Consider the following 11,191-nt stretch of genomic DNA (forward strand, 5'->3'; position numbering starts at 1 on the left):
TGAGCTAATAAAACAAGTGCAGTGCTCTCAAAATGAGCCAAAAGGTGCCAAAAACATTGTACTGCCAAAGTTCAACCCTGATAGTGCAGGATCAGACGCTCTGTCCTGGTGTTCAACGGTCGACTACATCTTGTCTGAAAACCAGCCAGTCAGCAAGTCACTGGAAGGCACCGCATCTCACTGGCATGGGGCTTCGCATATAAGCTCGTCACAAAACGGCTGCGGGTATTTAGTCGGCCATCACCGACATGCCCAGTCAGCCTAAAAAGGATAGTGGAAACACTATTCCCAGAGCAAGAGGGTATGGAGCGAGCCTCACTGATCGTGAACAGGGCGAGCATAAAGCTCACAAGTGCCGAAGAAGTCCTCCAGGTATTGAAGACAATACTGGACGACAAGGCACCGGGACCAGATGGAATCCCGAATAAAACTCTCAAGATTGCCATAAAAGCAAATACTAAAGAGTACGTTGACATGTATAATGCATGCCTAGCGAAAGGTGTGTTCCCTAGTCGCTGGAAAACACAGCGGCTGGTACTCATACCAAAGGGGGAAAACCCGCGGAGGAGCCTTCTTCGTATAGGCCACTCTGCATGCTGGATACGGCGGGTAAAATTTTCGAAAGAATAATCCACTCCTGGCTAGAAGGTGCCCTTGTCGAAACCAACGGTCTCTCAAAGATGCAGTATGGTTTTCGGAAGGGGCTATCTACCATCGACGCCGTCGGTACACTGGGCAAAATCGCAGACAAGGCCATCGAGGGGAAAAGGTGGTTGTACGGCACTAAGCACCAGCTGGCACCACACACTAAATGCACTGAGCAACCTAAATGTACCAGTGTATATACAGAGAGTAATAGCGAGCTACTTCGAAGGCCGCCTGCTCCTGTACGAAACTGATTCCGGGCAATTGACCCACATGGTCAGCGGGGGAGTCCCCCAAGGATCAGTCCTAGGCCCTTTGTTATGGAATGTCATGTACGATGGGATCATTAGGATCACGATGCCCGAAGGGGCGCGACTCATTAGTTTCGCGGACGACGTGGCCATGGTAGTTACGGCAAAAAACTTCCAGATGCGGAAAGAATCTGCAACGAAGCGGGAAAACGAGCAAGCGCATGGCTCGATTCCAAGGGACTCGCCTTGGCAGCGCACAAGACAAAAGCAGTCCTGATAAGAGATGGCTGGGACGGAAGCATGGACATGTGGACTTTTTCTTAACGCAACTGCTGGCAGGACATGGATGCTTCAAATACTACCTGAATAGGTTTAAGCATGAACGTTATCCGCACTGCCCACTCTGCGAGTCGGATAATAAAGACGCAGAACACGTGTTTTTTGTCTGTCCGAGATTCGAAAATGAACGAAGAGATCTGAGCATAAGGGTTGGGAGGACGCCAGCCGCTTGTAACCTGGTGGACGTTATGCTTGAATCAGAAGTAAATACGTCTACGGTATGCAACATGGCCACAATAGTACTCAAAAAACTGCGCATCACAGAAAGACTGCGAAATTCCAATAGGATAGAATCCTAGAGAGCCCTAAGGGCATTCCCCTTCAAAAAATTTCTTTTGGTATACATTAAATACCTCAAAGCGCACCGTATAGGCGGGTGAGAGTAGGTCCTTAAAAATTTTCAAACTAATACCGCCCTAATGTACATACAAAGGGCATGTAGGGCAGTTATATAAAAAAAGCCACTAAGAAAATCGCACACGATTCTAGTTTTTACCACTATGATATTATAACACTTTAGACATATACATGTCGCAGATTATTTTAAACATTCAAATTATAACGATTATTTGTTGGTTTCCTACTGTTTCTCCATTCTTTCGAGCGAGGCAGATACATAATTCTGTGAACGTAGTTTGGCCGTGAGCATGAGTGAGACAGATAGTGTTCGACATAACTCACCACACTGTGCGTGTGTATTGGAGGGTGAGAAGGAATTGAAAATGAATCAACTTGGTTGTGAAATTCAATAATCACGCCACGCGCCAAAAAACGTTTCGCCGAAAGTCCGACGGAAGAGTCGGAGAATGAATCCTCGTCATCAGAAGTGGGATTACCCCCGCCTCCAGCCAATGATGCAAATCTTTTGTCAATTTCGGAGATGCAAAATCGTAATTTCGCTGAGCTAATAAAACAAGTGCAGTGCTCTCAAAATGAGCCAAAAGGTGCCAAAAACATTGTACTGCCAAAGTTCAACCCTGATAGTGCAGGATCAGACGCTCTGTCCTGGTGTTCAACGGTCGACTACATCTTGTCTGAAAACCAGCCAGTCAGCAAGTCACTGGAAGGCACCGCATCTCACTGGCTGTCGCAGACATGTTTTCTCGGCATTACATGGACGCAGTTCCGAGAATTATTTTTGCAATATTTTTCTGGAACGGAGACTTTGGCCGCAACCGTTATGAACTGAGCTAAATGCACGCCCAATCGAAGGAGAGTGCTTGTCGCTGTTTGGAAGCAGAATGGTCACATCACTTATGGCCCGTTGGAAGTCACTCAGCGTCGAGCAGATTGCATTATCCATTACGTTGGAACATGCAGCTGGGATAGACAAACGATTGCGCCGTTTGGTTTTTACGACGGATATCAAAACCAGAAACGAACTGCATCAGGAACTCAAAGCCTTTTTGTTTGACGCCAGACAGAGCCAGCACTCGAGTGACAACTTATCAGCACCACAAGGAAAAAGAGTCAGACCTATGTCTCACATCACGTGTCATAACTGTTGCAAACCCGTACACAAGAAGGCGGAATGTCGCTTTAACAAAGAGACAACTCATCGTCAGCAGCCCCGTAATCAACAATCTGGGTATATTGAAGCAAAAGATCGATCATCCGTGATCTGTTATAAATGTGGGAAAGCTGGACATGTATTTACTGTGTGCCCGGATCGTCAGGAGCGTCCGCCGACCAAGAGTAATACCATCAAAGATGTGAACATATGCAGAGTACTTAAGCCCTTAGGAACGTTGTTGCAGTTTGGTGAGTCGTTCCAATTTTACTTCGACTCCGGAGCCGAGTGCTCACTCATCAAAGAGACTGCATCACTGAGATTATCCGGCACTAGAATAAACGACGTAGTGACATTGAGGGGTATAGGTGGCAACTCTGTTTGCAGCACTTTACAGATATTGGCAAATGTTTTAATTTGTGAGCGCTTTTTTAAAATCTTATTTCACGTAGTTTTAGATAATCATATCAAATACGACGCTCTGATCGAAAAGTCTGATGAAAAGTCTGTATTACCTGTCGTAGTCTTTGAATGCACTCCTGACCTGGCTGGTCTCGATACCGATTTACATGGACAAGGTAAAGATAAACTGCTATCAATATTACAGGGGTATTCAAATTCGTTCATAAACGGTATATCACATAGCCGCGTGACTACGGGACAGCTAGAGATTCGCTTGATTGATCAAAATAAGACGGTTCAGAGGCGCCCTTACCGATTGAGTGTGGAACAAAAAGAAAAGGTTAGACATTCCATTCAAGAGCTGTTGGATGCAAACATAATAAGACCCAGTTCCTCTCCTTTCGCGAGTCCGATTTTACTTGTCCGTAAGAAAAATGGTACAGACCGTCTGTGTGTTGATTATCGGGAGCTTAATGCCAATACTGTTTCCGACAAGTACCCGTTGCTACTTATATCTGACCAGATTGCTAGGTTGAGTGGTGCTAGGTTTTTCACGTGCATTGATATGGCGAGTGGCTTCCATCAGATCCCAATACATACAAGCTCTATTGAACGAAAAGCGTTTGTAACCCCAGAAGGGCAGTATGAATACTTGGCTATGCCTTTTGGGCTTAAAAATGCGCCTTCTATATTCCAAAGGGCTATTAATCGTGCCCTAGGTGATCTGACTTATACAGTCGCAATTTTGTTGCACAAAATCGAACACAAGCCACAAGTTATCGAATACTTTTGTAAACGGACTTCGTCAGCGGAATCGCGTTATCACTCGTATGAGCTGGAAACACTTGCAGTTTTTAATTCTATCAAGCATTTTCGTCATTACTTGCGTGGTCGACATTTTGTCGTTTTGACCGATTGTAATTCGCTCAAGGCATCTCGCACAAAAGCAGAACTGACTCCGAGAGTCCACAAGTGGTGGTCGTACATGCAGTCTTTTAAGTTTGACATTCAGTATAGGCCTGGCGAACGTGTAGCTAACGTAGATTATCTGTCTCGAAATCCCATATCAAAAGATCTCATCAAGTCAAAAGGTATAGTGGAAAAACAGATAAATTTGACAGAGATACTGACAATTGGTTGTTAGCTGAGCAGCAACGAGACGAAGAGACGTCATATATTGTTTTTAAATCGCGTAACAATGATATTTCCGAGGATTTGGCCAAATCGTACGAACAGGAACACTGTATAGAAAAATTCAAAGAAATGGGAAAACTCGTTGTCTCCCTATCATCCCAAAGCCATTTAGGTGGTCAGCCGTAAACAATGTGCACGAGTCAATTATGCACCTTGGTTGGGAAAAAACCCTTGAGAAAATGTACGAATACAATTGGTTTGAGAAGATGCGAAATACGTTCGCAAATTTGTCGACAACTGTATTACATGCAGATTGTCAAAGCCCCCATCTGGTAGCGTACAAGCCGAATTGCACCATACCGAAGGTTAACATCCCGTGGCCTACAGTCCACATCGACATCACAGGGAAGCTAAGTGGTAAAAATGAACAGAAGGAATACATAATCGTGTCTATAGACGCCTTCATGAAGTCATCGGTCATCGTCGTTTTTTGCCTTTTTCAGTCGAGTAGTGAAAATATACGGGAGGAGACAGAATTTGAAATTCGTTACAATTTTCAGCTTCAGTGCATCGTTTTAAGAAATTCTTAAAACTTAACTTCTTATCCTATACATAAATAATATTGGGTGGCCTCTAGATATAAACCCTGAAAAGTGTTCCCAATAAGAAATTTAAAACATAAACCTTAAAGTGATCCCACTAGCTAATTTTTCTATACACACCCGTCTAACTTTATCATAGACACAAACAATTTTGTAAACCCTCAGCCCTGAAAAGTGATCCTATTAGTCTTATACAACTTGAACATTAAAGTGATTCTTCGGCTCATTTTTCCTAGACACACCGCTCAAAAGGAATCGTATAACATATAAGAAAAACTAGAGTATAAGACCGCAGCGGCGGTCATCAAAGCGGCAGTCTCGGCAGCCTCCAAACCGCTGCTGCGAAAACCTCAGCTACCGTAAATTCCCTCTACTCGACTGAAAAATGCAAAAAACGACGATGACCGACGATACCGTAATTAGTATACCCCATCACTAAAAAAAAAAATTGTGTTTAATTGGAAAGCATTTTTCAAGCCTTTTCCAATGGAATAATTTTCTCTGTTTTAAAAGTAAAACTGCAAACTCCCAAAATTAAAATTTCACACCTTCGCGCACAAGCAGTCATAAGAAAGGACTCGAGGGTAGGCGGGTTCGTGGGTACGCACGTTCACTTTCTCCTGCTCATTCTCAGAAGATAACGAGGGGTCACAATATTTGAAATGCAATAAAACGAGAGGATTCCGTGGGAAACCAAAAACACTGATTATGGGATGTGTATATGCTTGCAATTAAAACATCTCATACAAAATACATTTAAAACCGCCGAAAAAACCTCCGCAACCGCCTTTAATAGCTACTCACGTCGCTGTCGCTTGCAGCTGCGCCACAAAGTCAACGTTAAAACCCAAACTAGGAAGAAATGCCCAACTCACCCTTTGAGAGGCACCGCTGTTGCAAGGGGCTTGAAACACTCCTCACAGAATTTGATTCGAAATGCTAAGCTGCAAAAAGGTGTCAATTAGCATTGGGTCAACACACAAACTTTTCCACTTTCACCCACTTGTAAACACACTCCGAAATTTCACTTGCTATGAGCGGCTGACGCCAGTGGTCCGCCTTTTATACTTTAGCAAGACGCCACCAAAACGCGATTCCACCACTCCGCCATGTAGCCACGGAGAGGCGCGAAAATTTTTCCACTCCTTGCTCTCGATCAGTCTCCCCTATCAACCCACACAGCCACAGTTTTTCCGGACCTACTAGGAGCGCAGCATGTTGCCTCTCCCATATGTTCTTAAGAGATATGTTGCTGAGCATCCGCAAAAAAAAATGTTGCTAAGCATTCGGAGGTGCTGGCCTAAGCTATCTGAAACCCAGATACATTGCTGGTACACGCGCCCTTACAAATACCCCCTGCCAAAATCAGACTGGGGACTGCAGAGTAACCAAGACAGATCCCGCGTGTAGCCAGCTATTGCCGTATGTCTTTGGCGTGATATTTGCCCAAAAGTTTCCCCTGCATGTCTTCCAGAGCATAGTAATTGTCACCCAACCTTTTCCTTACCCAGGCTTTTTGAAATCTTGGGCCCAGCTTGGCATTGTAGCCTTTGGCAAAGTTTCTTTTCTTAAAATTTCTGGGGAAACCTTCTTGACCTTTGACCTAGTTCACTACTCTGGCCCTTAGATTATATTGCCGCTCATTATTCTCGTACCATTGTTGCATAATTTTCCCTGCTCGAGTGCGAACTATTTCAAGAGAGTCCTTTTGAATCAGGTTCAAAGAACGATCCTCTAATGAATTCAACTTCCGTAGAGGCGTGTAAGAGGTTCCCGAGGTAATCATTTGCTGCCCAAACGCCATATAGTACGGACTGGTCCATACACTGGAATGTACTGCTGATCTTAAAGCGCAGCATATTTGTGACAAATTCTTGTCCCAATCCTTCTGGTCTCCCTAAAAGAGTGAGTGACATTTTATTCATCTAAAAGTTTCTTTAATGTCTGTGGCCGAAACTGATAGCCATTGTCCGAGATTATAGCCTCCGGAACGCCAAATACGTGGAACGACTCTGTCTCCAGGTATTTTACAACCACGTCCGCGGTAATCTTCTTCACAGGTTGCAAAAACACAAATTTGGACAGATGATCAGGGACTATAAATATGCCAATGTTACCATTTCGAGGTCTAGGGTAAGGTCCGAGGAAATCGTTCTGATTGTGACGGTTTGGCTAGTGGGGATCGTAGCGGATAATTGGGTGCTTTAAAAGCATTGCATGTTTCACAAGAGTTCACATATTTCTTAACGTCCGGAACTAGACCTGGCCAGAAATAGAACTGCCGAATCCGCTTAATTGTTTTGTGAATTCCCCCATGAGCTGCTAAAGGGTCATCATCCAGGGTCATTTCCAATTGTACTTATCATGGACCGGTTCGCCCACTATAGACCCTATCATCCTGGACTTTTACATCCGGAAGCCGATCCTTGCAGTCTTCAACTCGTGCAATTGAGTCCAAATATTTGGGAGAGTTAAAATACCTAGATCCCACATCAACTAGCCTTTCGTCCAAGCAGTTTAGCTCGTCTACGTCTTCCTCATGTTCCCTAGAAAGGACATCCGGGACTACATTCAGCTTCCCACGCCTGTGTCCAGTCTTGAAAGAGTAGCTCTGCAACTTTAACGCTCATCTTGCCAACCTCGAGCTTAAATCTGTCTGAGACATTAACTATTTCAACGAAGCGTGGTCCGTAATTATGTTAAAATCGTGTCCTTCGACATAGGTCCGAACATTTTTTAAACAAACTATAGCTGCTAAACACTCCTGTTCCGTTACTGAGTAATTTTGCTGGGCCTTGTTTAGTTTCTTGGAAACAAAAGCGATGGGACATTCATCTCCTTCATCAGATAGCTGAACCAAGACTCCTTCAACTTTTTTTTGCTGGGATCGCAATGTATGAAAAATGGTTTTGAGAAATCAGCACTTTTAAGAATGGGGGCTTCGGTTAACCTTGTCTTCAAGTCCCCAAAAGCTTTTAATGCTTGTTCCGTAAATGCAAATTTTCGCTTTGGAGTAAGCAGATCCGTCAGCGGAGCTGTCAATGCCGCAAAGTTGCCTATAAACTTCCGATACTATCCGCATAGTTCGCATAGGAGCTCAAAGACCTGAGAGTCTTGGGCACGGAATCTCAGTAATGGCGGCTATATTCTCTGGATCCATTTGGATTCCGCCATCTCCCACTATATGCTCCATGTATTTTACCCTTTTGAAAAAAACTTAGTTTTTCCGATGTTAATCCTAAGTCCAGCTCGCTTTATGTGAATCGCTACCTCACGTAAAACCTCGAGATGCCTTTCCATATGTCTGAGACAATTAGCAAATCATCTAAGTAGACAAATACTTCGCTACGCAGCTGAGGGGCATAACCTTTTCCATTAGTCTGGACACGGTTTGCGTGGAGTTACAAAGCCCAAATGGCATGACCTTAAAATGATAAAGTGGTCGTCCTGGCACCGTAAAAGCTGTCTTTCCCTCGAATCTACATACCTCCAAATGAACCTGCCAATAAGCGTCTTTCAAATCGATACTGGTTATAAATTCGGTCTTCGGCATTCGACTAAGTATCCTGCTAATTTGTGGAAGTGGATAGGCATCCTTTTCAGTAAGTGCGTTTACCTTTTTGCTATCCAGACAGGCGAAATTTTCCTGGCTTCTGCACTATGACTAAGGATTACGACCACGATCTATCAGATTCTTCATCACTCCTATCTCAATCATTCAGTTTATTTTCGCAAAAATTAACTTTTCCATTGCGGGAGACACAGGATAATGCCTCTGTTTTACAGGTTTGGCCGGACCTACATCTATTGAATGGGAAATAAAATTGGTCTTTCCCAGCCCTTCGTTAGCAAACGACGGAAAGAAATTTACCACGTTTGATAACTGCCTTTCTCCACCTTTGACAATTCATGTCTATGGCTTTCAAATCTAACTCAAACACATTTGGTAAGTTCGGAAGCAAGTCAAATTTGCGCCAAAAATGGATCCCTAAATACAGATCTTGTTTTAGCATTGGGACAATATATATATCTATATCTTCAGTCCCTCGGTCGCAGACCACTGGAAGGCAAACTTTTCCCACAATTTCTTACCTATTGCCGTCAGCGGTGCTCACCTTGGAATATATTTTCTTAAATGGTATGTCCTCTTCTAAAAACTGCTGAGCTAAACTGCCGCCTAAGACGCTAGCAGCCGTTCCCGAATCCAAAAGCCCTTTCACGAGACGCTAAAGTAATAGCACTGCCACAAACGGCCGCGGAACCTGGAATCTTTTATAGAGTTTATTTCCCGAATATGCCCTTTTAATTGTCTCATCTCATTTCAAAAGTCTTGAGTTCGTTGAGCGCTACGGGACTAAGTTTTTGTAGCCTCGTCGAAATCTACTTCATTATTTCCCAAATCATCTTCTTCGATTTCATCGCCTCATCTGATTGTTCTGGGCTAGAATCGTATAGCTCATCTGCAGGACTCCAAACGTTTTCGATTTCGGTGGGATCTAAGCTGGAGATTGGGGACGGTTTGGGGATGGTGGCTGCTGCTGAGCACGCAAAGGCTTCTGTTTGTGTGGCGGCATCTGCGTGCTCCCTGAGCGGTTTTTTGACAAGCCCCTTGCACATTTAGGCACCTTGCACATTTGGCAAGCCGCATCCAAAGAAAAACGGTCGTAGTTTTTCGACAGGACAATTTTTATAAAAATGCCCATCTTTATGGCAATGGCAGCAGATCACTTTCAGCGCCTCTATTTCTCCATTAATATCTACTTCACTGACTTCTTCTGTTCCAAAATCTAATTCCGCCGCATCTTTCTTGAACGGAACCCTCTTAGCGTATCCAAGTTATCCAACCCGTGAAACTAGGCCGCTTTTGGCTTTTATAAACAATATTTCCAAACTCTGCATTTGCCTTTGGCTTCGAGGTCCGATCTTGGCTCCCAAGCTAAGTTAAACAAATCAAAATTTAAGTAAACATCAGCGTCCGATCGAAGCCCAATCAATTGCGCCTTTTCAAACTCTGCATTTGCCTTTGTCATTGCCTTTGGCTTTGAGGACCAATCTTGGTTCCCAGCTAAGTTCAGCAAATAACAAGGAAGAGCGCTATAGTCGAGTGCCTCGACTATCAGATACCCGTTACTCAGCTAAAGGGACCAAAGGGAAATGGAGATAAGCAAGCAGCAAAGCGAGATTGAAATGCGCCACCCACCGGCGGTAGACAGATTTAAGCGTTATGGGCGTTAGGGTGGGCGTAGAAAATATTTTTTTGGGTCAATCGATAGGTATTGACGAGACCACACAGAGAAAAAAAAATACCAAAACTGGTCATCAATCGGGTATTTTTTCATATCAATTTTGATCCCTTATGTTGCCATATCATATTCATATTTTCGAACATATGACATTGATATTTTCGAACATGTCAATTTGGTATTTTTCATACCAGATTGATATGAGCACATATCAAAGTTGTGACCAAATTGTGGTATTTTGTAATATCCAACTGATATGCTTTCATATCAAACTGATATGCTTTGTAATATCAATATTAATCACTTTTGTTTTTAATTTTTTGAATCTTATAAACAAATAAATATTGAAAACCCATAAGATCGCTGTAAATATTTATTTTTTATATATTTCGGATCAATTATAAAAATTATTCCAGGACTTAGCAATAAATGACCGATCACTCTGTACTCGGATGCCTCCTGTAGCTTTGCATCAGCGCCAGGAAGTCCTTCTTCTGTCCTCGATAGAAGCTTTCCAGCGAAGTGGTGAACACCAACTTGCCCAGTTCAGCATCTTGGCCAGCCATTTGACTTTGTGTAGTGCAGTATGTGTTGTCATCCGCCGAAGCGCACGTTAAAGTGTCCAAGAAATAAATATTTTAGAATTAGACAAACATCAAGTACAATTGAAAATGAGATACTTAACTTACCATTTGCAAAAATAAAGAAACAACATATGTAAATGTTTCACTTTGTACACTTTCACTTTTCGTCGAATGTTAGAGTGGCCGCCGCAATTCTGTCAAAAAACATCTTTTGTACCATACTTAATACCATAAATACACAAAAAATACGAAAGCACAGTCATACTTTTTTTTCGAAGACTTTTCGATGTTACGATTGATATGAAAAACATATCAAATTAATACGAATGTATATTAATATGATGCAAAATCATATCAATTAGAAATGTTGATATGAATTCGTATCATGCTGATATGAATTCGTATTATTTTGATATGTAAAAGGTGATATGTGAAAATTGAGGAGACAATATCAATCGGGTATTGTTCCGTTTTTTTCTCT

At 42.8% G+C, this 11,191-nt stretch overlaps 1 long non-coding RNA gene across 1 annotated transcript; it reads right to left on the minus strand.

The window, feature by feature from the left end:
• Window positions 1–10,481: 10,481 nt before the first annotated feature.
• Window positions 10,482–10,895, minus strand: LOC119562750. The gene is made up of 2 exons (XR_005222004.1): window positions 10,816–10,895; window positions 10,482–10,696 (listed from the first exon to the last, which is right to left on the minus strand). It is a non-coding gene; the product is annotated as an uncharacterized LOC119562750 (long non-coding RNA).
• Between the last annotated feature and the right edge of the window lie 296 nt (window positions 10,896–11,191).

Source organism: Drosophila subpulchrella, unplaced genomic scaffold (assembly GCF_014743375.2).
Source record: "Drosophila subpulchrella strain 33 F10 #4 breed RU33 unplaced genomic scaffold, RU_Dsub_v1.1 Primary Assembly Seq91, whole genome shotgun sequence".
Classification (NCBI taxonomy): domain Eukaryota; kingdom Metazoa; phylum Arthropoda; class Insecta; order Diptera; family Drosophilidae; genus Drosophila; species Drosophila subpulchrella.